This window comes from Cupressus sempervirens, chromosome 9 (genome assembly GCF_028749045.1).
Source record: "Cupressus sempervirens isolate cs-2001-9-10 chromosome 9, ASM2874904v1, whole genome shotgun sequence".
NCBI classification, from domain to species: Eukaryota; Viridiplantae; Streptophyta; class Pinopsida; order Cupressales; family Cupressaceae; genus Cupressus; species Cupressus sempervirens.
In genome coordinates, this window is record NC_143126.1 from 654,318,065 (window position 1) to 654,343,351 (window position 25,287).

General features: G+C 36.1%; 1 protein-coding gene across 1 annotated transcript in view; it reads left to right on the forward strand.

The window, feature by feature from the left end:
- The window catches only part of LOC149540429 (Nucleoporin, Nup133/Nup155-like protein), a 161,227-nt gene that overhangs the window by 134,829 nt on the left and 1,111 nt on the right, over nt 1-25,287 (forward strand). The gene's annotated exons all lie outside the window — the stretch shown is intronic.

The window sequence follows — 25,287 nt, forward strand, 5'->3', positions numbered from 1 at the left end:
CTATTTAGCTTATTGCTCTTCTGTTTCCATTGCGGTTGCTAAATCTGGTACTCGTGCGTAGTGTTGGTATGCATAGGTTTCTTCTTTCCTGAGTTTGATTGGGATTGACATTGATCGTCTCCCCTCTTTTTAGTTTTCTTTGGATGCCCTTGCTCATCTTCTCCCTTCTCAATAGGAGTTAAACGAGCATGTTCGTCTTGATATTTATAGATGTTACATTACAGCTACTTGGGTTAACCCTCCTGGTGGGTTACGCCCACAGATGTCTTTTTATGCACCACACTTTTTGGAGATTTCCGATGGGATTATTGCCCGACCTAGCTATCTCTCATGCCGTTGATTTCATGCCCTGCGGATCTCTTTAGGTTCTTTCAGAGTTGGTTCTGACCGTCTTCGAGCTCAGATTGATCATCATATTGACAGTGAGGAGCGGATCTGTATGCTTTGTACTTTAGGAGAGGTGGAAAATGAGGCGCACTTTCTTTTTCGATGCCCTATTTATTATGAGATTAGAGGAAGATTCTTTTGTTTGTTCAGGGAGTGCTTCTCTCTCTATGACTTCTTCAGCTATTATGATCAGCGATGCCTTGCATTGTATCTTCGTGAGGCCACCATGCTCTGTGATAGCACGATCCAAACACTGCTTCCACACCGACACTCGTCTACTCAGCTCATTACTGCTTTTTTACACCATTATCCCCTTTGCGTGGTGTGAAAAGGCCCTCTTGCTCTATTCGGCCTAATGAGCTTTCCAGATGCATCAGATCCCGTTTTGCTTATTTGCACCAGCGACACTCCTATTTGACTGGACGGAGATAGTGCAGTACCTCTACGGATCGGCACGTGTATCATTCTGTGACAGATTTCTTTTCGCCCAAGAAAGCCTCCTAGTGCTTTCCCAGTCTCTGCTCTTTGTTGTTATTTCTTTGATTGTTTTTGCTTTTCTTCGGACACCTTTGTGTGCTCCTGCTGGTGTCAGCCCACTGTTGTAATCTTTTAGTCCCATAGTCCTCGTCTTGGTCTTTTGTTGGACATTAATATTATTATCTTATCTTACCTTATCTAGTTTTGTTTCTTGATTAAGTATAATATGAGTTAAAAGTCTTTAAACAACATTTTAGAATATGCTGTTTGTTAGGGGTGTTTAGGCCTCTAACATTCCACCTAGTGAGCGTCATGGTACTGTGGGAAGGTACTTCCTCTTCCCTATATTGAATAGGTTGAAGATCTTAGTTTGATTACCCGCTTCACCATCTAACTTCGTAGGTTTAAATGTGGATTTTCTGTCGTTCTTTTTAGGCACTTTATCGCATTTTGGAGTATCTAATCGTAATTTATTTTGAGCTATACCTAAATGACTACAATTATTGGTTTGTATAGTTTCCAAATCTACCTCATTGGGTAAACCAATAACCATTTGAAGATCTTGTTGGATTTTATTTCTAGCCTCTATCTCTTCTTGTGTTGGATGAATATTACCATTAATTTCAAAATCTGATATTTCTTCATTCATTCGTAATATATTATAAACATGTACTGGTTTTGGGGGATTGTGATATTTCTTGTAATAAATTATAGTGAATGGCATGTACACTACTAGATGGAGCTTTATCACCAACTCAATTTACCGAGTGCAAGCTTCTAAGGTGTACTCGAATAGATTTTGTAATGTCCTCACTATTAGGGTTAGTTTGGGACAAGTAATTTAACTTGTATTGTCTTGCAAAATAATGGTTAGAATCACAACAATGACAAAACTAACTATATTACTCTACCCTCTAATTTAACCTCAATATTAAGGACATCTCCAAATTGGGCTTCCTAGCTTATAGCTACCTTGCCGTTTTCCCAGGAGCACAACCCTTAAGGTTCTTCTTGGATGGGCATCCTCTATCCAAGGCTACTCACATATGCATACGTTGACAACATCATAATATTCTGGCACATCGATTATTGTCCATGGTGGACAATGGAGATCTCAATATCTCCATGCTCCATGCTTCGATATCAATTCTCGGCCATGACAAACAATAAAGATCTTAATATCTCACATGCTCTATGCTTCGAGTTCACATTGATTCTCAGCCATGGCGGACAATGGAGATTTTAATATCTCACATGCTCCATGCGTCAAATCTCATTAATATCCATGGTGCTAAGCCCATAGGTTAACACAATATTATCCACAAGTATGATTCATTTATATGAATAAAGTCAAAACATAATTAAATAAATATAATCCATAAATATACCTTTCTTACTGTCTTTTCTTGGTCCATGTGGCTCTATCTTTAGTCGTCCCTTCATAAATGAATTATTCCTTCTAGATTATCTCAACTCTATATTTACTTTCCAAAATTCTTCGTTTTCTAATTATAAGTAAAGGAAAAAATAATTCTTCTTGTCCAAGAGTCACAACCTTTCATAATACAAATCCTTTGAAAAGTCACAACACTTTATGGTCATAATCCTTTTCAGAAAGTCACTTCCTTATTTTCTTAATATTACTTTCCTCTTCCATTTTTTCTTTTTGAACTCCTCTCCTCTTCTCTTCCTTTTTTCTACTCTCTAAAATAAACTCTCCTCCCTTTTATATCTTAATTTTAAGGAGTCATGTCTATTTGTTAAACATATCTTGACTTTTCATTAAATTTAGTTAATTTATATTATGCTATATTATATTATTTATTTACTTATTTGTGTTTATTTTATTTATTATTAAATTCTATTTAGAAAGTTAACATACTTTCTACAATAGTCTCTTGTATTTAAGTTTATTTCTTTCTTTACTCATTGAAATTTTATTATTTTTTAATTATTTAAAATATCATACTAAATATTATTTTATTAACAATATAGATTAAATAATTATTATTTCCTTATTTTATATTTTAGTATTAGTTTTTATATAACTTTATTATTTATTTAATAATATTATATTATCTAATTGTTATTAAAATTCTATCTTAAAATGGGGATATGGCAATTTTCATATTTGCATCTCCTCTTTGATCCCATCAAACAGATGCAAACAAAAGATTCAATACCAATGGAAGTTAAGTCATACAATCCATAAGAAGCTAGTGGCCCAGATATGTTTGAGTCATGTAAGAGAACACCCATAACCACTTCTAATCAACTAAACTAAATTAGTTAAAGAAAATTCCGTTCTTGTTCTTTTCAGGGACACCATTTGGTGCTTGCCTGGTTGTATGTTTTCCAGTCCTTCAGACCCATGTGGTCTCTTGTTGGACATTAATAAATTTATCTTATCTATTTTACATAGTTACACTGCCCTGCGGGATGGGGGGGATGACGGGATGAGGGGACAAGTTTCCGAGACAAGGGGATAGAGGGGCCTTGATTTGGGGATGGCGGGGGGACGGCGACGCGGGACGAGGGGGTGGCAGGGGGGAGCATGGGTGTGTATACTATACATATGGTACTTAAAATGCTAGCTATGAAAAGATGTACTACAATTATACAATATAAGATATAAAGATGTAAAAATCTTAAACATTGAACATTGCATTGAAGTTTTGAACTGGAACATCATGATTCATGATTAAATGACAAACAATGAACATTGAACATCAGCAAATGAAAGAGTGTCAAATTATATAATTTTAAATTTATAATATATATCACTCTTTAGATATAGAAATGCAAATGTGAATAAAAATGAAGAATAGAAGGCTTTTGAATAAAGGAGGAAGGAATGGGCCCCACATTCCATTATTAAAAATAGAATAAAAAATATATTAAAATAATACCTTATTTTAATTTTTTTAATGTCCCCCATCTTGTTGCCGTAGGACATGTCTCGATGTGCCCCCCGCATGGCCCCTGCACCCAGAGGGGACACAGAGACATCTCGGAGATGTCTTGCCATCTTCGGCGGAGGTGGCGTTGCTCGAGATGCTGAGACGCCATCACCCTGTCTCGGGTGCCTCCCTGTCTCAGTTGCAGCCCGGTTTTGGTGGGGGGACACGTCACCGTGTTACACTGCTATTTTATCTACTTTATCTCAACAACTTGAAATGCAAAGCAACTTTGAAATGAAATCTATTCTAAATGAGGATGAAGGTAATTGTGTAATAACACAAACTTCATCACAACTATCACCATGCAAAACACAACAATGTTAAGTAGAGAAAAATTAGCATTATTCTTGCAATGATTCTCCAACATAACCTTTACAAACAGGATGAGCAGTCCTTATATAGGGAGCTCAAATGCAATGGACGACCAAGATTAAATCAGAATCGATGACCTAGATTAAATCCCACAAACCCTAATTAGGCTTGCCACCCTATCAACCAATGAGATTCAATTATCCCAAAATAGACTAGTAGAAAAAATCCATAGTAGTAACAACCAATCAAATGACGCCTCAAATGTGGGGCCAATCAGAATTAGACACCTAGGCAACCAACCAACAAGAAAATAGATGCCACATGGGGTTACATCAAATTATTGTCCAAAATGATATTTCCTTTATCTCTTTCTCTCTTCTCTAGTTTAATGAATCTAGACACCATGTTGTTGAGCTCATCCATTGGAGGTATAGGTGTGTTTTGAATCTTCTAATCAGCTATTCATATCGGACTTGGCTGTAGCAATTATCTTTTCCCACTTAATTGCATTCTCTGTAACTCAAGTCATGAGAACCTTGACAAATGAAAGGTCATACAGACACTCTTGTTGACAATGCCATTTTCCTCCATGGTGCAAGTTCTCAATCTCTCTCAAAACTTCTAGGTTCATGTTTCTTTCACTCTTCTCATTGAAGTTGAAGGCAATCCTTGTTGCTTCCAAAGCCTCCTCAATAATAGATGTATAAAAAGACCAAATTGAGTGCTATCATCCTTTATTCCCACCAGAAGAACCTATTCGATTAAAGAAAAGTACTCTGATTCTATGTCTCATTTTCCTCTAATTACCAATAACTGCATAGGAACATTTGCCATGGCACATAGTTAGGGTATGGTTTTGTCCTTGATAGGTTGGAATTCATTTCATAAGTCCATAGAAGCATGAGATCTAGCTCTTAGTGATATAAGCGTCTAAACTTTTTCCACGAATCTAGGCAGGAATGCCAATCTCTCTTGTACCATCACCTCCATCTAGGCTTGAGTCTCCTGGAGTGTAATCATACCATTCTCCACACCTTGAATATCTCCTCTCTTGATGGTTAGTGGTGGTGTGGCTATGTGATCTATCTATTAGATTGGTTTAAATGCGTGCTTGTAGAGTGCTAGTAGCCATTGACATTTTGCCTTGTACTTGTTTTGTTTTGCAATTTCGCTTTCTACTCTTCTCTTTATGGCCTTGAGACCCTCTTTAGCCTCCTCATACTCTCTCTCTTTCGTAGTGGTTCCCAACTCATGCTCTAGTATATCATAATTTTAAATTTGAATATTATCCTTTGTTTTGCTCACATTAGGGATGATGATTTGAACTTGCAATTCTCTGAGTCATCCCATATCATCTTATTCAATCTCCTTGCTAGGTGACTCTCTTCATCTTCCCATTCTATAAGATCTCCCTGCTAGGTGACTCTCTTGATCTTCCCATTCTATAAGATCGTCAATATTATCAACTCATCTTGTTTCAACAATGTTTTGCTCTTCCTGCAATGTAGCCCGCAACCAATCAAGTGCAGTGCATTTTCCTAACCTTGGATTAAGCTCTTCTCTTCTTGGACTCTGGACTAGGAGGATTGCAACATTTTCTCTATGGCCTTCGATTCAGGGTGGGATGTCTTTCTTGAGGGGAATTCTTTATGTCAACCATCTCATCGCTGTTTCCATTTGGTTTGTAAGACACTCAATGGCGACTATCTTGAAGAACTCTCACTTGCACTGTCCTTTGATTTTGAATAGATCCACTAGTGCACCCCCTTGCCACTAGGTGATCAGGCCTCTCCCTTGTTTGAGTTAGTGTTTTCTTTGAATGGAGGGGCTGCCTGCATCTATCTCTTTTCTTGTGGCTCATCAATTCTAATTCCCTTCTCCCTTGAATTTCTGTCGGGTGGAATCCTTGTAGTATTCCTTTTGTTCTTGTTGGGCTCCCCTTTCTGGTTGCTTGATGCTTGCAACTACTCAAGTGACCCCTCTTGGATTTCTTCAACTTCCTTCATCTTATTGTATGTTAAAAGCTCTTGTCTTCTTATTCCTTCATATTTTGATCCAATCGTTCATGAGTGCCAAGGGAAACTCGGATCATCAAGGTATCTAAGCTAATTTCCATCTCACTTTTGTAGTCGATCAACTCTAGCTCATGGTTTGTGGTGGTTTGGAAGTTGCTTGTAAGCACCTTACCATCATCTACTAATTGACCAAGCACTGGAATTCTTTCCACTTGTACTTTTTGATCTCATCTTTTGTGAGTCTTGAGAATGCTCTTTTCCTTACTTCAAAGCCATCGCTTGCATTGGCCCAACAATTCTCTAAGTGTTGGACGTTGAAGTATCCATTCCCATATACTCTCTTGATCATCCGCTTGGGATACGAATTCTATCTTGCATGATAGAATCCTAGCCCATAATTTTCCAATTTTGCATCTATTGACTCGATTTCTACTAGGGATGGACATGTTTCACCGCTAAGGTTGAGTGGAAAACTAATTCCTAGCTTTGTGTTTATCCTTTTGAAATATGTTAAAGGAGAGAAGTTGCCTTGTTACATCCTTGATAACTATCCTATTTGTTGGTTACCTCAGCAATCCTCAAGCACACTGTGCTTCTACACATGCAAATGTATGTGAATTTGTCATTTTGGATGTACCACAATCCATATTCTCTAATCAACTTCTTTGCTCCTTTTGAAAGCCTCACCTTTGGAGCCGTTTGCAACTGTCTCACAATTTTCATGGTGAATACATCATTGAAAATCTTGAAGTCTTTAAGATTGTGGAGGTGTACTTGTGGATTGCATGCGTGTACCAATTACTCCCCTTTTTTAGAAACACCTCCCTAAGGCCCTCAATCATGGAAATTTGAATAGTCAAGCTATTGTGTAGACCAAGTAGGATGTCATGTAGAATGCTCTAGTGTCCTTTTCATTCTAAGTATATTTCAATGTCCCTGATTGATGATCAATGATGACAATCTTTGCCCATGCAAACTTCACCTCCCTTGATAAGATCTTGTCAATAAAATGGTACATCCAAGGCTTGAATGCAATGCTCCCCCTTTGGCTCTCCCATCACGCAATTCAGCATCACAATGAAATCTCCAATGTCTTTCTTGGAACTCGATATAGTTAACTTGCCTAACTTCAATATTTTGGATTAGTGACTCCACAACTCAGCCATCCTTTATCCTTTCCTCATTCATCCTTTTCATACAAGCACCCACTTGATAATAATAATGCTTCGCGGCTTGCTCTTGAGTGATGTAGACTTCTCCTACTGGAGATGGTACGTTGAATGCCATTGCGATAGCCTTTGTGGATAGCATAGTTACAAGCCTCCTTTCTTCCCCACACTCAATTGTCTTCGATTAAGCATTATGATTTTTTCACTCCAAGACTAGTTCAGCACATTGCATTATAGGAGGGAAGGCACCAACATCAACTATTCCATTTTTCACTAGCATGTTCGACATCCTTGAGTTGGATTCCTTTGTCATCCTCTGTCTTACTTGGAGGATATCTAGGGTGTCCAAGCTGGCATCTCCAATCTTTTTGTATATTTGAGTGAAAAGTTATCTTGGCGCCGTCTCTTCGGTATCTCACCTTGCTTGAGCTTGCCTTGCCTTCTTTATATTTCCAAAATTGGCTCCGGACATGTTCTCACCTGCCACAACAAAATGCTAATTAGACGTGGAATTTAAATTTAGATGACATTCTAAGGATCAGAATTAAAAAAACTAGAGATCATAGTGCCTTGAAATGCGTTCCTCTTTTGAATGCTTTAGTGAAAATCTGAGTCCTAGTTTCTTCTTTAATAATATTTGAATGGCCTTTAAGATGGAAGTGTAACCTAGGACGAGGCTCACCAAATTGAATCGTGTTAGAATTAGGATTGATTAAAATTTAAAGTTTTTCTTTTTTTTCCTTATAATCATCCTATGTCCTGAGGTATTCCAGATTTTTAGTCATCAAGTGCTAGGCATTTTAGCTGTGTTACTGGGTTTGGGACCCTGCTGCCTAGGTTCGGGTCTGGGTTTGTGCAGGTCCAGATTCGCGCCTAGGTTGACAGTGGGTCTGGCCAGGATCCAGATTTGGCACTGTGGGTCTGTCCAGGTCTGCGCTGAAGAGCAAAACAGATCAAAATCTCCGATTTTTTTGTTTATTGTTTTTCAGTCCGAGGTACTTATAACAGAAGTAAGAAATGACCGATTCTGAGTATGTCAGATTAAATTCTGAACATTATCAGATATTGGCTGCTGCATGTTTGTGGTGATTCTATGTGAAGTGACAGTATACAAACAGCTACAGTGGTCATTATTCTGATTTCTGAGTGACCACATATCTGTAAAATTATGAGATTGGAAGCATTTAGTTTTTAACACTTTTCTTGTAAACTTTCAATGCTATAAAATGTAATACTTCTGATTTAAAATCAGTGACGAGTTGTCCTATTTGTGACATCCTTATGGCTGGTGCCTCAAGGATGCTAGGTTGCTTCTCAAGTTCTAGAAAATAGTTTGCATGCTATGTTGGGTCATACTATGAAATGACTTAAACAATTATGCATGTTTCTCTTTTTTTTTTGTACACACACACACTCATGAACCCACCCACAAACCCAAATGGGAATTTTGTTTTGGCTGAACCCATGAACCCGAATCCGTCCCCGAACCCAAATCAGTAACTTAGCTGATTTAAAATCAGTGATGAGTTGTCCTATTTGTGACATCCTTATGGCTGGTGCCTCAAGGATGCTAGGTTGCTTCTCAAGTTCTAGAAAATAGTTTGCATGCTATGTTGGGTCATACTATGAAATGACTTAAGCAATTATGCATGTTTCTCTTATTTTTTTGTACACACACACACTCATGAACCCACCCACAAACCCAAATGGGAATTTTGTTTTGGCTGAACCCATGAACCCGAATCCGTCCCCAAACCCGAGTCAGTAACTTAGCTGTTTAATGGAAAATGACAACTCCAACACCCCCATGAATTAAGAGTAACATTTGGATCTTACCCTCCTTAGCACTTCAAAATCTGTAAATGTGTTGGCTCTCTAACGCGGATCGGAATCATGCCCCTCTCAATTAGAGGTTCAGATCGCTGCCCACTAGGTCAAGTTCGCTGCCTGATACAGGCAGAGGGAAAAAAATGTTGCTATTACAGGCAGAATTCGATGCCACAGAGGAAAAAAGAAGTAAAAACACTTCTATTTGCTGGAGGAATTCGCTGCTATATCTGGGCAGAGTTCGATTGTAATGTCCCTTTGATGTCTGGTAGTTCTTTCTGCTTCTACCTTCTGCACCTGCAAGATTCTTAGTATTCAAGTAGAGTTTATAAATTAAAAAATACATTAATTAACAAATAACCCAAGCTCCTAATCCCAATTACTTCTTTTCTTAACGAGAGGCCATGATCGGATACTTAGTTCCTGAGGGAAGGTTCTCCATTGTTTCAGGAAAACTCATCCACTAATTATCGTCTTTTCATTGTACCATTTTTCGTTAAGACCTATGGATAATTGTTTCCGGTTTAACCATCCTTCCTAGAAGATTTTTTCAATCTAGGCCTTATGGATAACCTCACTGGGTAAATCCATCCTTTCATGTGCATATGTCTGTTCTATTCAGTATACTGACCTTCAGAGATGACCTCTGCCTTGATTCTTATTATTCTTATTTTGTTTGAATTCAGAGTTCCTATGGTTTTATTTGTCAATGTTATTACCAGCTCTGTATATCTCTAATCCTGGCTGCGTTAAATTAATCTGCTTCAATGGGAAGTTATCTGGAATCCTTAGAGATAGAAATTAATGATTGGGGTACCTTGTCTCGATCTGTCTGGCAGTTGTGGGAGTATTGCAACAGAAGAATGAAAACTTAACAATTCAATGGCAACTGTATTCCCTCTTTCTGGATTGCAGATGTCTCTGTGACTATCTTATACTTGTCTGTTGTTATGAAGTTTGTTACAGAGGGTTGTTTTATGTCTTTTACACTTATACTGGTGTTGAAGATCTCCTCTCGGGCTACTCCTGTGTATTTACTGATGCGCAGGAGTATGATGACTTGTCTGGATTGCGATTGTCAAAAACTGGCGCTTGGTTGAGAGTGATTATACTAATGTCTTTTTTGAACTGTCCCCTTCCTCTGCCATGTTTGGCGGTAAGCTGAAAGTTGGCTTTGCTCGACCACACACAGCTGGCTACTTTCGTTTTGTTCTCTGTCTGCCATGATCTCTGTCTTCCCTTCTTGTGCTGGGGCGTATGCTACTTTCTCCTTCCTCGATATTGCTCTGCGCTTCTTTGACACCTCAGACTCTTCTGTTCTGCCTTCCCTCCTTCATCTGCGACGATTACTTTGTATGCCGTTTGGGGGTGTGTCAGGAGAGCTGCGTCAGTTGATCTCTCGCCTTTTTATTTCTTAAAACTTTTACCTTTACGTTTGCTTCTAAGTAATTTGAATTTATTTAAACCATAGGGTCATTACGTGTAACCTTAAATAATAAACCTGTCCAATAATCATGTTTGCCTTTAAAATTTTTAATTAATAACAACTATAATTGTCTTAACAAATATTGATTAAAATCAATCATGGTTATTTTATTGTTTATATTTAATGTTAAAGCAAATGAAATAATTAATTAATTATCCTCAAAATTGATTTCCAGATATTAATGATAAAATATAGTTCTAAATACAAAGTTCTATCTATCATCCTTGATTTGTTCGTTGAGGGGTTATCACATCAATGCTACAGATTAGAGGTATTTTTGATTTGATTTGGTGTTAGAATGTCTGAGATTTCACCCTTCTTATAGGCGCCAAAGACAATCAGGAAGGGGCCAAGCTGGTTAGGGCCAACCTGACCTATTCTCCCAGATTTTAAAATTAATTACAAAATAAAAAAATGCTGTCATTTCAGAGAGGGCCTTCTGTTGATGCGGGTTTTAATCCACTGCAACATGCATAATCATATACTTAATTTTTTGAGGAAAAGAAGTTTAAAAAACCAAACACTCAATCCTCTCTTGATATAAGGTAGTCTCTCATTCCTAGCTTGCAATGTAAGATCATCAAATGACTTCAAGGTTCCATTTTAATTGTGGACCTTACTCAGTATTATGATGTGTTATGTTGGTTATCACAAAGGGATTTATACTATTCATTCGATGGATATCAACTCTCTCTTGTAGGTTTGGCTTTACACCTTGCAATGGAAATATGGTTTTGATCTTCAAACCTTTCCACTTCAACGTAAACTTAAACTGGCTAACTTCTACTCCTATTTGTGAATGCAAGGAATCATGGATGGATTGGCCTTTACCAGATATAATCTCGCCAATGACTTCACCCAGCTAGTGCAAGCCTCTAAGGAACATTTAAATGGTTTTGAAATCAATATCTCCGCTCTAATCCCATCAAATGGATGCAAACTAAAGATTCATTATCAATTCAAATTAAGTGCATTCAATCATCAGCTTACCACACAAGGCAATATCTCCACTCCAATCCCATCAAATGGATGCAAACTAAAGATTCATTATCATTTCAAATTAAGTGCATTCAATCATCAACTCACCACACAAGGCACTTCTATTATCCTCTAGAGGCTAGTGGCCCGGATTTGTTCGAGACAAGCAGATAAACATTCACAACAACTTCCAATCAACAAATCTACTTCAACAGAAAATAAATATACTCCAAGTGAAAGATTGAGGAAACCATGCAGCACTGAGAAGAAATATTAAGTAATCCACCATGAAAAACCAACAATGGATTGTCAATTACTTTGACAAGTAGTATAGTAACAACTTTGTCAAGTCTCTCCCTTAGCTAAACTATTCTAGTCTCCTACACTAATAGCTGTCTCCTACTCTAATCTCCTAAGATTATGAATTACAATTATGAAGGCCCTGTCCTTTTATGGTAGTTCCATTGTAACAAAGGGCCAAGATTAATCCTTACAAACTCTAATTAGTGCTGCCAAATTTACAACCAATTACGAGAGAATACGACATCATGGGCCAAAACAAAAATTACAATGATTTTTCCAAAGCAATGAGAATGTAGGACACTTGGCATGTTGTGACTGACTGTTTGAATTTGGAATTTTCTGATTGGAGGAGACAACCAATTGACACCTCATCATCCTTATCTTATAGATCTATTTAATCATTTGATGAAAATAAAATATCTCTTGATACTTAACATCTCTAACATTGAGTAATTCTTCCAAAACTATCAATTCCTCTTGAGGATGAGCGTGATGATTTCTATGACTTCATCCTTTGAGTTTTCTCTATCCGTAAACTTTTTTCAATGTCTGACTTGAAATTGATTGCACTTGATTGCATTCTTGGAATTGATAAGGTTGTCTTCATTTTCTTCATAGCTTAATTTGGATTTGCATCTCAAACTTGTAAACTTTATCTTATCTTGAGCTTCTCGATGAATGCTTTCATGATATTGGATTCCTCTACCTTTTCTGAGTTTCCTCTTGATCTCAATCTGAATATGTGGGTTGATAGCTTGAACATGAATCTTTCCTTCTCACTCGAGTCCTTGAGCTTGAACCATCTCCTTGTAGTATTTGCTGAAAGTTTTGAGGCCTTGGTCATCACCTTGTCCTTTAACTTCTCCTTGAATTGACCTTGCAAAGCAAAGGAGAAAAGCATTTAGTTTACCAAAACTGAGAAGGAAACATGAAGGTAAATTTGAAAGTTTCCATGAAATTACATTGCATTAACATCAAATAGGGGACAAAGTGGATTTTCTCAAGTTTAAGATCTTTCTCTTTGCAAATTTTAATATTAAAATCTGAAAAAATAAATGAATTTAATGATATTATAAATCCAGATTTGGTTCTCCCATGCTACTTATTTCTAATTGGAACAATGACAAAACCTGGAAAATAAATTCGTTTTTTCATTCCTAACATACACTAGAACTATTGCCCTTTAAGAAGTTTGATTTTCCTTATGTTGATCTGCTATTGCTATAGAGAAAATTGCCTCCAATTCAAGAACTCGGTGCCAAAATGGAGAAGTTTTCTGCTTATAATGCAGAGCTATAATTGCTAGGGAGGGATATTGAAATGATTTGCAAACACCCCCATTATATAGGCAACCAAGAGGCCCAAAGGGCATGTCTTCTTAGTGGGCCGACCTAGGATCACAATTTTTTTAATTTCCAATCTTTGGACTGTGAAAAGGACCTTTGGCTTAGGTATTTCTAGAGGCTTGGAAGAAAAAGTTCTTGGGTAGAGGCAAGAGGATTTCCATGGTGGGAATCCTTTGGTTAGAGGATTCCCACCAAGCATGATAAAAATATTCATCCCTATTTCAGTTGCTTAGCGGGAAAGTTCCTCTCTCACAACTCTCCAATCTGCCCATTTGATTTGTCTTTCATTTTGCATGAGGAAAACAAGACTAAGGGGAAAGGGGGAAATTCCAAGTTGAGAGGATAGGGGTGGAAATCCTAAGGAGAGAGGATTTCCACCGTGGAATCCTCTAGTCAAAGGATTTCTACGATGACTTGGTATCTCCTCTTTCACTTAAAACATATCATTTCTTTGTAGACTTTTCCCCCACTTACCTTGTGATCACTTGAATGACTTGCTTTGCACTAATTTAGCCATCCCAATGAGGTTGTCTTGGAGTTGGGGGGATTTCCAAGGTGGGAATCCACTGGAGAGAGAATTTCCACCAAATTTATTTAGTGCTTCATTGCTTTACAACTTTCCAAAACTGCATCGTTATCAATCAATTTTGCCCCAACTCATCATTCTTCACGTCTAACACTTGCTTAGCATCAATTTTGGCATGAAGTAAAAAAAATTGTTTGAGAGGATTAATGTGGGGGGAATCCTCTAGCCAAAGGATTTCCACCAAACATGATTTCTTTGAAATGCGATTAGCAAAAGTTATCCCATTTCGACCTCTACTTGATAATCTTTTGCTCCATTTCTCTTCATGATGTTGGATTCATGCCTTTGACCAAAATTGAGCACCTTAGGGGGCAGTGAAAATTTGGGCTTGGGAGGATTAATGTGTTGGAATCCTTTCGTGAAGGATTTCCACCAAACATGATTTTACCATTCAGACTTCCAAAACTTCCCATTTCACATCCCTCATGTTATTCATTTTCAAGTTGGCATGCCTTAGTATGATTTTGGATCAAATTCGAGTCGTTAAGGAGTGTAGTCGGAATAAAGTAACTATTATGTTAGTACTTGTTAAAGCTATTCGGGTTGGGTAGTTAGGTGGTGAGGAAATGCGTCGGTTGGTTTCCAACTAACCAACCCTTCTATAAATGTCTAAAACATTGGTATTGTACTCATGTTGATTTTTGGTATTAATAAAGAAATCATTTCCTTGCCTACTAGTATTGTGGTATGAATGGTATGTTCTAAGTTTCACTTCATATGTATCAATTTGGTTATTTTGTGTATCTGTGTGGAAGTGTGTGATATTGCAATCTACATTTTTGGCGCTGTTGTTGGGGAACGAATCCGGGTCACTTGCGTGATAGGCGGGAGTACTCACCACTATATAGTAGAAGGGTCAAAATCCCAAGGAGATAGGATTTCCATGGTGGTATTCCTTTGGTTGGAGGATTTCCACCAAACATGATTGCAACAATTATCCTTAGGAAAATCACCATTCTTCCTTCTCTCTATCATTTTAACATTGAATCAATCAATTTGCTACCTTGTAAGGATCCCTCGCAACCAAGTTTGCAGCTCATCTCCTTTAACTAATGCCAAATCTTGAGAGTTTGGGGAGAGGTGGTAGCTGGTAGAAATCTTGGAGTTTGAGGATTTCCACCACTTTCGAAATTTGCTCACGGTCCTTCTCCCATCTCCCAAGCATGTAAACCTTTCTCACTTAAATTAAAACTCTACCCCTCCATCATGGACTTGAGCTACAAAAATACCTCAAAAGGACATCAAAGACCTCACACAAACCCCAAACAAATATTACTTCCTAGAAGGCCAAAACTGTTTAAACTTACCCTCAGGCGAGACTTGAAAATGTTGCCAACTAAAACCACCTAAGACAACGACTCCTACTTGCTAGAGCAAAAAGAAGGGGTCCCATTTTGTAATGGAGTGATGGTGAGAAAACCCCACAACAGGTTCACCATTATTGTAACAATTGTGTTTCAGTCTTCATTGCTGTAACAACAACAACGTTTTTTAAAGCATCTACATCCTTCTTTTAATAGAAACATAGTTTGCCATTTATCTGTGCTCTGAATTAAGAATTCAGATTACAATACCTGGTGTAGACCTTGCAGTATTGTGAATTAATTGAAAAAACCATTAAATGCCACAATAGATGATTTGCAAGCCAAAAGTGATCCATTCCATTCGAAAATAGAGTTTATACAAGTATGATGGATCCCAAGGGTCATCACTATCCCTTGGAAATGAAAATGAAGAGTCCACAAGATAATTAATTACAAAATAACTCCGAACAAATATAGAAAACTACAAAAATCTATGACAAAATGTCTACTTGTAGAAGTCATAACTTTCTACTTGTAGCTCGAAAACACAAACTGTCAGAATTTTTGGAAAGATCTTCGAAAGTTCTACATTTTGTGTTCGAAGTCTTAAGCGTAGCACTACAACTTCTTGGCCCTGCCGAAGCCTAGAAATGCCCCGGAGGCCTCAAAAAATGCAAAATATTAGAACATAGAAAATATTAGGAAAATAGATTTCGGTATTTTCTCCTTTTTTGCTTGTGCCAACATCTTCTGCATCTTCCTGGACTATGTTTTGATCAATCTGCGATTATGGGCTTATTGTTATTTTAAGAGTGTAATGGGGCGTTTCTTTTCTTGTTGAATTTGGGCAAAATAGATTGGGGTTTTTAGGTATAGGGTTGAACAAGAAAATTCAAAGCTTAACGAGATGTGAGGTCTGCTAAGCAATCAATAATATGTATAATGTAAGGTAGTTATATGTACCCTAATTTTAGCATGGGACATTACATATCTATTACTTAATTTGTTGATTGCATGATAATTCCTTCCTTGTTTTGAACAGAATGGAACTGAATTGATTGTATCTTAAATTCTGACGATAGAAGATTTTTATTTCTCAATATAGTACTTTGTGTAGTAAAAACAATAGGGAAGCAATTTTCTAATAGAAAGCTTAATGACCTTGTTGTTAGTTTTAGTGATCTTTGATAGATAATACTATTACTATAGTTGCAAAGAATAATGGATATCCTTACTTGAATAATTGCTGAACCAGAGATGCAGAGTTTGTTCTCTCAATGGTGATTGCTGAGTCTTTAACTTTAGTGCTGAGGATTGTTGAAGATATAACGTCTTGCAATGGAGATTGCTGAGGATATATTATGTTCAAAGAATATGCAAATTGCCTTCCAATGAATAATGTCGAGAGTTATCTTACAAAGTGAATGTGCAGATTGTTGGGACTGTAATGCTGTAGATTGATTATCTTTCCCATCAACCTGCACTTACATTTATATATGTGTGAAAGGTCATGCGCCGTAGAGTCATGACTCTACATGGCCTTTGGCCACATAGGGTCATGCCTCTATGGAGGCATAACTAACCATTTGTTAGTTAAGGTAAACAATAACAATATAACAATTTATGTGATCAGCTGTAAAACACAAGACCCCCCCGATAATATACATATCTCATTGTCTGCCGATAATAATATGGAGTGTTATGATAATCATCCAAACATATATCTGTGTGTGTGTGTGTGTGTGTAAGCATACGTCTGATGAATAGAATTCACATAACATAAATTTATCATTACTTCTACTGATGCTATACATCAACACTCCCTCTTAGCAAGGGAGAAGTAATACACCTTTTAATAGATTTCTTAATAGAATATCTGAATACATTATCTTATCTTAACACTTTGAAACAATGACTAGTCAAATAATTAAAATCACCATGCTATGAACACTATCATAACACATATTATGATCTCTAATTGTCCGAAACAATATCTAGAGTAATCATAATGGATTCGTTATCAATGATCTCTAATTGTTCGAAACAATATCTAGAGTTTTCCATGATAACAGGCCTATCATTTTCAAGATCGTCACCTCACAAATGATTACCTTTTGAATATATATGTGCATGAAAGATTTTCATCTTTCATTACATATTTGATGCAACTAAACAACAATAGAAGTATAAACTCACATGAATTGAAAACTTAAAGTCAATATTCAATATTATAATTTAATCATACCAAGTTTTCTTGTGAAGTAATCTAACTTTACTTTAGCAAGAGGCTTAGTAAAGATATCTGTTGTTTGCTCATTAGTATTGATGTACTCCAATTGAATGACTCCTCAATATACCATATCTCTAATGTAGCGGTAAGGAATTTCAATATGTTTGGAATGATTGTGGAAAACTGGATTAGCTTGAATCTTGATGCAACTTTGATTATCACAATGAATCATAGTGGGCTTCAAAGGTCTTTTGAACAAATCTACTAACAACTTCCGTAGCCATACCGCTTCTCTAGCACCAGTGTATTTTGCTTCGGTAGAACTTAATGGAACTGAAGATTGTTTTCTGCTGAACCAAGAAACCAGTCTAGATTCTAGATTGAAGCAACCTCCGGAAGTACTCTTACATTTAGTAGGGCTACCTATCCAATCAGAATCAGAATACCCATGAAGGTTGATGTTGATTTGATCATATTTGATTCCCATGCCAATAGTACCTTTTAGACATTTCAAAATGTATTTAGCTGCATGTAGATGTATCTTCTTTGGTGCACACATAAATTGACTTAGGGTGTTAGTTGCATAACATATGTTAGGATGAGTATTTACCAAATACATTAAAGATCCAATGATCTACTTGCAGTAAGTAGAATCTATAGGTTCTGATTTGATCATATCATCCTTCAACTTGTGTAGATTGACTTCCATAGGAGTAGACGTTGGTTTACATTCCATCATTGCAAATTTTGTTAAAATATCAACTATATATTTTTTTTGATTCAAAAAAATGTAGTTACCCTTTTGCCAGACTTCCAATTCAAGGAAGTAGTATAGAAGACTTAAATCCTTCATATCAAACTCTGCTGCGAGTTCTTGTTTTTATTTTTTTATGAGATGTTCTTCACCTGTTATCAATAAATCATCAACATATAACAGAAGAATAATCATATCATCGCCATCTATTTTGAAGTATAATTTAGGATCAACTTCATTTTTAGAATATCCTAACTTCATTAGATAGTTGTCTATCCTTTCATACCATGCTTTGAGAGCCTATTTGAGACCATATAGTGCTTTCTTTAGTTTACAAACATGAGTTTTGTTGTTATGAGTGCAGAATCCTTCTGGCTGCTCGATATAAACTTCTTCAATTTTGCCATTCAGAAATGCTGTTTTGACATCCATTTGAATAACTTTCCATCCTTTGGATGCAGCGATAGCCAAGATGGTTCTGACTGAAGTGTATCTAGCAACTGGTGCAAATATTTCTTCATAATTGATGCCTTCGTTCTGTGAGAAATCTCGTGCTACAAATCTAGCTTTGTACTTTTCAATGCTGCCATCAGATGCATGCTTAATTTTAAACAACCATTTAGAAGAAACAACTGATTTTTTTCTAGGCTTTGGTACAACATCCCATAAATCATTTTTTAGTATGGAATTATACTCTTCAATCATTGCTTCTTTCCAAGATTGACTTGATAGTGCTTCTTTAACATTTGGAGGTTATGTTTTTATAAGTTCGGTTAGTAATGCAACATAACATGATTGATTTCTCATTCTTTTACTTTCTCGAATCACTTCATTAGGTTCAACCTGATTTTCTTCTATCATTTTCCTAGCCCAAAGCGGCCTCTTTTTATTGTTGATATTTTCAAAATCTTCATGATTAGATGTAGTGGTAGAAGATGGTTCAATATCATTCTCCCTCTCAATTTTTGCCTGGTGATTTTCATCTACTTTAGGAATAGGTTCAGTAATAGATTCATCATTGTTTCTAAAAATATTAAAGGCAATGTCTTCAATTTCACATCTCTACTAATCTCAATTGTTCTTTGACCTGAAATAAAAACCTTGTAGGCTTTGGTTGTTTCATTGTATTCAATGAGTATTCCCTTCTTTTCGGATGGTTCTAGTTTTGTTCTTTTCTTTTTAGGAATGTGGATATAAACAGGACATCCGAATATTCTTAGATGACTTAGGTTTGGTTTAATACTCGTAAATACTTCTTCAGGAGTGGCGTTCTCTAGTACTGAGTGTGGACATCTGTTTGAATGTAGACTGCAATGTTAGATGTTTCAACCCAGAAGGAAGTATGAAGATTTTGATTGTGCATCATTGTTCTAGCTGATTCAACAATTGATCTATTTTTACGTTCTACAACTCCATTCTGTTGAGGATTATATTGTACAGAAAACTCCCTCTTAATCCCAACAGCAATGCAAAAGTTTTTAAAAATTTCAGAGATGTATCCACCTCCATTGTTTGACCTTTGTATTTTTATTTTCTGTCTTGATTGATTTTCAACTAGGGCTTTGAATTCTTTGAATTTTGATCATACTTCAGCTGATTCATTTCGTTTTAGAAAGTAGATCCAAGTTCTTCTAGAGTAATCATCAATAAAAATTACATAAAAGAGGCACCTGTTAGGAGTAGGTACAAACATAGGACCACAAAGGTCAGTGGATTAGTTCAAGAATGGATTTTGATTGATTTTGATTTGTGAACACTTTTAGGAAATGATTGCTTTGAGTTTTTACTTAGGACACATCCTTTGCAAATACTTAAGTGATCAGTTTTGAGACTAGGTAAACTTTTTACAATTTTTTCTATAGATGATAATGCACAATAATGAAGGTGACCTAGCCTCCTATGCCAAATTTCGGTAGAGTTTGATGTTTCAAGACTTAGAGCTAAGTTTAAATTGTTACACAGTTTATACAGACTTCCGTCTCTTAATCCAATAGAAATGGCTTTCTTGATATTAAAGTTCTTTGGCCAAGATAGAACTTTGTCCTCGTGAAAAGTGATTCCAAATCCTTGATCAGCAAGACCAAAAATAGATACTAGATTTCTTTTTATTCTAGGTACATTTAAAACATTTTTGAGTTGGAGAGTAATTCTTGAATTTAAATAAATTAAACAGGAACCAATACCTTTGATAGGATGAGTGAAGTTATCTCCAATGGTAACTTCTTCTGAGGAGTGTTTTGAGAAGGTTTCAAATTTGTCTCTAAAACTGGTTATGTGCCGAGATGCTCCACTGTTTATGATCCAAGTGTTGTCGTTTGAGTTTAATTCACTTGAAAGAGCTAAATAAAATGCATAAGTTTCTTTTTCTTCTTTCTCTACTTCCTCTTCTTTGATTTCTGCTAGAGCTGCTTGAATTCTCTTTCATTTATGGTAGAAGTTATGAGAGTGACCAATTTTATCACATTTGAAACATCCAACTTTGGACCAATTAGGTTTCTTATATGATTTTTCAATTTCCCTCCTATAATGTTTGAATTTTCTTTTCTTGTTTGAATTTGCATGAAGAGCTTGAATGTCTCCCTCTTGATTTATACTTAGTCCTCTTGAGACTAATCTTGATTCTTTTGTGTGCATTCATTTTTTAGTAATTCAAATTTAGGAGGCTCGGGTCGAGAGCTTAGGCCTCGAATAAATGTTTCCCAAGATAGAGGAAGTCCTATTAATGCTATCATGCTAAGTTCTTTGTCATCAACTTGATTTTCCATTGTTGCAAGTTAATCTTTTAATTCAGAAATCCTTAGAAAGTAGGATGTAATAGATTCTCCATTTTACATCTTTATATATAGTAGATCTTGTTTTAGAGTTAACAATCTACTAGTATTGTTGATTTCAAATGTATCTTTGATAGTAGAGAACATTTCAAATGCAATCTTGAGAGTGGATATGGATGGAAGACTATGATCTTTGACAGAATCTATTATAATTTTCATTCCCTTGTTATTGTGTCTTTTCCATGTCGTTCTATTTGGATCATTTTCAGGCATGTTGTTTGTTTCTATATACTCCTCTAATTCCATTTCTCGTAATATTATCATGACTCAAATTTTCCATGATGAAAAATTTGATGCTCCCTCAAGTCTATCCTCTAGCCTTACATGATTCACCATTTTGATTTAAGGATATAATTTTAAATAAATCTGAGACTTTGTAGAGTTTGTTCTCTCAATGGTGATTGCTGAGTCTTTAACTTTAGTGCTGAGGATTGTTGAAGATATAACGTCTTGCAATGGAGATTGCTGAGGATTTATTATGCTGAGAGAATATGCAAATTGCTTTCCAATGAATAATGTCAAGAGTTATCTTGCAAAGTGAATGTGCAGATAGCTGAGATTGTAATGTCGTAGATTGATTCATCTTTCCCATCGATCTGCACTTACATTTATATATGTGCGAAAGGTCATGCCCTGTAGAGTCATGACTCTACGTGGCCTTTGGCCACGTAGGGTCATGCCTCTACGGAGGCATAACTAACCATTTGTTAGTTAAGGTAAACAATAACAATATAACAGTTTATGTGATTGGCGGTAAAACACAAGACTCCCCGATAATATACACATCTCATTGTCTGCCGATAATAATATGGAGTGTTATGATAATCATCCAAACACACAAACACACACACACACAAACACACACACATCTGTCTGTGTGTGTGTGTAAGCATACGTCTGATGAACAAAATCCACATAATATAAATTTATCATTACTTCTACTGATGCTATACATCAACACTTCCGATGCAAATTAAATCTTGCAGCATCAACAAACTCTACAAATGCCCCGATGTGGATCTGAAGATGAACTAGACATTTGGCAAATGGAGGAGATTAACATGGGAATATCACAAAGAGATTTGCACAACTGATTTTTCCACTCACCATATTCAATATCACAGTATTGCTTCTTTTTTTCTTGTTTGTATAGGTATTATTGTTTCACTGGCATATGGAACTTGTCTTTCTTTTTTTGCAATTTGGTTCATGATCAATATCATTACATACTAGATTTTCTATAAATGGAATTATATTAGACTTGAAATATGATAGCATTGGCACTAACTTTTGGAGGACAAAGTTATCCAAAGGTTCCTTTGTAATGCCTTCTTCCTAACCAGTTGAGTTAGTGGACCTCTAGTGGCCTAGCATATTAAGTTTGGTTCTTGTAGGCTAATGTGTTAGGGTTATGGAAGTTTAGAGGCAATTTTTCCAGCGGAGTGGCAGTATTTGATTTACAGTTGAGCTTCCGCTGTTAGTAGGAGCACAATGCCCTTTCCTGACATGAAGTTGTGTTAGAAATGGAAAAAGAAATATGTAAATAAGCAAAACCAGGAAAGAATCTAAGTGAGTAAATGCATGATAAGATATTACCATAAAATAGGAGAGAGAAAGCTTCAAGCTCCAACACCATGAGACAAGATATTTGGAAAGGGGAAAGCAAAGAAAACCCCTTTTGACATTATGAAGGAGGCATGAAAAGCCTAAGAAGGAAGAGAGAGAGAGAGAGAGCAATGGCTCATACAATAATTGAGAAGAGGAAGAAACCTCATTGTAAAATGAGAGAAGAGGATCATCTCTTAAATAGAGATGAGAGAGAGGAGTTAGAATGTAACTCCCATGTCTATGAATGCCACCATTCATAAGTGTGTGAGGCCAAGTGTGAGATTCCTCTTAAGGAGGAATAATCTAAATTAGGAATTACAATAAATATTTGTCCTCACATATTCCACTAGAGGACAAAATAAGATGTAGTGGAAAAAAGGACAAAAAAGAAATATATTAGGATACCTTGGCTTATATCCTAATATATTACAACAATAAAGGAAGAAGGTTTAACCTTGGTTTATAAATACACCAAGGAAAGATTACAACTTCTAACAAGTTGGTTTAGTCTCCAATACCTTCTATTTGTAGTGCCGACTGAGCCAACTGGCAGCGTTACTATTTTTAGTGGATTCAGTTTTGATGTTTATTTCAGCATTCATATAGTCCAGTGGAGTCAAATAAAAGAATTTCTAATTTCTAATTAATGAAGTTAAATCAAAGATTTAGCATTATCGTTATTCCCATTTATTTATTGAAGGGACTTTATGGGCCAATAATAAACTTAAATGATGATTGTTTTTTAAACGGATAGGCCTTTATTATTTAACACTACATTGAGAGATTAAAAAGAATGTGATTTACAAGTGAAAGGGTCAAACTGCCTGAGAGAGCTATAAAGGGAGATTTATGAAGCTCATTTGTTACATTGAGTTTGATGTTTGATGTTTCTATTTCTTCTAGAGGTGATTACTTCTCTTTGGTTTGTGAGGACGGAAACCCTTGCAGACAACATTCTTCACATTATTGAAAGACATGATCTGGAGAATATCTTAGTGTTTTCATTTAGAGAGCATAGATTGCGCTGACTGGAGAGTTTGTATCAGCGAGATTCAGAGGGACATTGCATGTGAGATTTGGGGAATGAGATTTGAAGAGTATTGAGGAGTTTTTTCTGCCAGTCATTTCTTCTAGCTGGCCATACAGGTTCTCTGCAGGCTACAAACTACAAATGTTCATTGAAGGATGTGGGTTTCTGGAAGCTTGCTGAATAGGGTTTTGATGCGATTGTGATGCTCATTGTGGTTGTCTACAGTGAGGAGCCTTGAGATATTGATTTTATTGCAGTTGGGAGGCTTTCTTGGTTGTGACGTCCCATTTTGTGAGTTGCTGGCTGTGTAAAGCTGATCCAACTTCCTTATTGCTGCATTTTCTGGGTATGGTGGAATTATATATGTAATGCAAATTTATGAATTGGGTTGGTATTATTTTGAAGAAAATTGTATTTCCAGATCAGAAATAAAATCTGGAATGTCAGTAATGTAATTTCTGTGTATCGCCTATTTTCTGAATTGAATTCTTTTAAAATTGTGGCAATATTTCCTATTTATGTGTACTAAATATGTTTTTTGAAAATGTTGCAAAAACAATCAAAACACATTCGAAAAGCAAAATATATTGAAGCATAAATCAGGCCTGCATATTACATTTTCATTTTTCCAATGTTTTTGTTCAATAAAAACTTGGGTTTCAATCTAGATCCTATGTAACTTTACCTTTGTAAGACTAGTTGATGTTGAATATATACCAGTATCCTACATTTGTGCAATGTGTTAATTCCAGCATCTACCATGTTTTCTGGTAGATATCCTTTTTGAATTTGACCATTGATTTTCCAAAGTTACGACTGGGTATTACAGAAATTAGCTACAGATTAGAAGTGAGATGGAATTTTAAATAGATGTTGAAATGTTGCTGACTAATGTGTGGTTAGGAATCAGTTTTATTTATATAGGAGAATATTTTTAACGTTGATGAGGCTAAACATACCTATGGGGCAGAAAGGATTGTAGCTTCATGCATCTCATCTATGATATTCCTTGACAATCAAAAGGAACTAAAACTTCTACTAGCCGGTATTCGAACCTGGGTCTGTACCATGGCAGGGTACTATATGAAACAACTGGGAATGCAGTGGCATATTTTTCTTACCAAGTTCTCTGAGATATTGTCAACCTAAGCAATTGGATGCATGCTAAATTTTTTTTCACATTTACCCTCAGACCATTTTAAAGGATGCGAAGACGGTTATTTTTCTTTGCCAAATATGTGAGGGTTGCTATAAAGTTTAATATTTTTTGTACTTGCTTATATATGTTCGACTTCAGATTGCTATGAAAATATGTGAGCTCCAAGACTTTGACAGCTTTTATATTTTAATGATTTTGATTTCAAGTTTTAACCCAAGATCTCGTTGAACCTCCCTTACTCTAATGCTTTTAAAAGGTTTTGAGGAAGCTCAACAATTTTTAAAGGAATTTTCATGATTTATTTAACATTTTGCACAATAAAGAACACAATGGCTATTGCTGGTCAGGAGGCAACTTATATTTCTTCTTATGCCTGCATGTAAACACTTATCATTCAAAGGTTTGCAGCCTAATGACAAGGCTTTTAATGCTGCTTGTGCATGAGTGCACTCAAATGAGGAGTATTACTATTTACTTCTTGCTGCTGATTGCTCATTGCAAGCAATTGTTTTGAATTAGTATTAA